The sequence below is a fragment of the Triticum dicoccoides genome, chromosome 7A, assembly GCF_002162155.2.
Source record: "Triticum dicoccoides isolate Atlit2015 ecotype Zavitan chromosome 7A, WEW_v2.0, whole genome shotgun sequence".
Taxonomy (NCBI): Eukaryota; Viridiplantae; Streptophyta; class Magnoliopsida; order Poales; family Poaceae; genus Triticum; species Triticum dicoccoides.
In genome coordinates this window covers 627,326,104-627,328,791 of record NC_041392.1, presented here as the reverse complement: position 1 = coordinate 627,328,791, position 2,688 = coordinate 627,326,104, and positions in this window count along the sequence as shown.

The window sequence follows — 2,688 nt, the reverse complement described above, 5'->3', positions numbered from 1 at the left end:
AACATATTGCCTATAAGCCGGGTGTTCTAAAACCCGTTCGGTACTAAGCCGCCAAGCCAGTCTTTTACCTTGTATCTACAGGAACAGAGCTGAAATATTACAAGGACAACCATAAGTATGATGCACATATTAACATCAGGAAACACAGAATCACATATAAAAGTTTTATGCATGAGGGCATAAGCATAGCACAGTGTTTTCACAGCTAAAATATTACAAGGTTTTTATAAACCCATGAAGATGATTATTGCTCCTCCCTCATCGGTTCACCTCCCTCTGTTGGCTGGAAGCTGGGTTTTGACCAGTCAAAACCATTCACGGCGACAAATTTGGCTTCTTCGTCGATTAGGCCGGCCGGGTCAACTTCCGGGGCAAATATATTTTCTCTTATAGGCGGGATCAAATCTGTCTCCTTGCACAAGGGAGTCGCCATCTTCTTCTTCTCAGCATCAAAACCAGGCTGGTATTTGTCAACGTTGGTGTCATCTCCAAGCGTAGTTGCCTGAGGTCGGACTCTGCGCACACAAGCCATGAAGTCATCCTGCTCAAAGGGAGATCCGTCTTCCTTCGCGGCGGGATAGCCTCTGGCCACGTCCGTCGGGTCTAGGTCTGGCACCCAAGCCTTGGAGCGGCTCAGGGCAGCCAAAGCTCCGGCTCGCGCACAGGAGCGTTTCACTTCTTGAAATCTGGCGGGCAGGATTGACAGTTTCTTCAAGACGTCGCTAAGCCGGTTGGGTCCTTGATTGGCAGGAGAGATGGCAGCAAGTGCCCGTTGTGCGCCAATATACAGTTGTTCTACTAAAGTATGCACTGCCTTCATTTTAATCAAAGGATCTTGGCTCAGGTTCTTGCTTCGTGGGCCTGCACACATTTTATACACAAAGTCAGTTGGCGGCTTATATTCTGGATCAGTAAAATGTACACAAGATTAAAGAAAGATGGCTTACCAAAGATGGCGGCCACCATTTGAGACACCTGGCCCTTTAAACCATTCTGTTCTATTGAAACCTCTTCAAGGGATGCTTCGGCCTTCTCGCACGTTGTGTGAGAAGCGTTTTTTCCTCTTCCCAGGTTTTCTTCTTGGCAGCGAAGTTGGTTTTTAAATTTTCCGTCTCAGAGAGACTTATTTGCAATTTGGAGTTAGCAGACTTGATTTCTGCTTCCTGACCTGCTAGCCGGGTCTTCGCATCAATCAACTGTGAGTTCAGTTCAGATAAGGCATTCTGCAAGAAAACATACTCAGATGAGTCAAGATTTTGCCCAAAGGTTCAAACATCAAAATTCAAGTCTCAAGTACTTTACAAAAAACCACTTGACACTTGGGGGCTAATGTATGCCAAAACAAATTTTTATGACTCTAAGGACATACTTTAAGTCCCAAGAACTTTACAAAGTAACAGCACTTGGCACTTGGGGGCTAATGTATCCAATTCAGCAAATTTCTCAAGGTTAAGCCGGAGTATTAAGTTCCTTGAATATGGTACAAAACAATTTAAAGTACCGGCTCATTTATGATCAAAAGGAACCAGCCCTTGGGGACTACAGGTGAAGTGTTGTTCTATTTTATTGAATTCAAGAAAAGTTTCAAAGGTTAAGGTCTTGGCCTATATTCTAAAGTCCACAGATCATTCCGGTTGTCTCATAATCTGAAGACTTGGGGGCTGGAAGAATATAGATAAGCCGTAAGAACGTACCTCGTATTTCAGCTGCAACTGTTTGACCATTTCGATCTCAGAGTCGCGACTGGAGTGCACATGGCTGAGATAGCCGGATAAACTATCATTGGCATTTAGATGGTCATAATTGGGAACGTCAAAGCGCACTTTCTGCCTCTCCAATGCCTCTTGTTTCACGGTACACCGAGCCAGCACGGTTGGATTCCCAGGCTCAATGAAACGACTCCTGGTGATCTGAACGTCTTGGGCAGACGGTGATGGCGGGTGTAAGTGCATCTAGTGCCACCCCTAGTTGGTTTGGGAGTATTTACGACAAACCTGGTTGAGGGACTAATGTTTTTGTGAGAATTGCAGGATAATACAGGTAGAAGTCCCTCATTGATTCGGTTTTCCTACCAGAGATGACCCCTAAAAATGTATGAAGACATTGAAGTCAAAGGTGGTATGTGAAGACATTCACATTGAAGACTATGACAAGAGAAGACATCACGTGAAGACTATGGAGCGCGAAGACTTAGCAGTTTCGTTGTTTTGTGTTTTTCTTTGTTGAGTCATAGGAACCACCGTACTGTTAAGTGGGGTCCAAGAGAACCAGTCAGAATGACTGAAGTGATGCTTAACCAAAATCCTATGACTTCGAGTGAAGACTATGAGAGCAAATCTTGTCCAGAGTTGGATAAGTCAGCTTTGCTTGTAGCTCAAGTAAAGTTGCCGTCTGTGTTTGAAATCTGACCGTTGGAACACGTGTCAGTTCCTTAGTGACCAAGGGTCATTTCGGACAAATCAGGTAGGGTTGCCTAGTGGCTATAAATAGCCCACCCCCTACAACCATAAATGGTTGGCTGCTCAGAGTTAGTGTACGGCTTTTGTCGTTTGAGAGCAACCCACCTCGAAGCCTTTGAGAGAGAATTCCTTGCGAGGATAAAGCCCTAACCACCCAAAGCCGAAGAGTGTTAGGCATCACTGAAGTCTTCCTGTCTGTGTGATCTGAAGACTTATTACACTTGAGGAC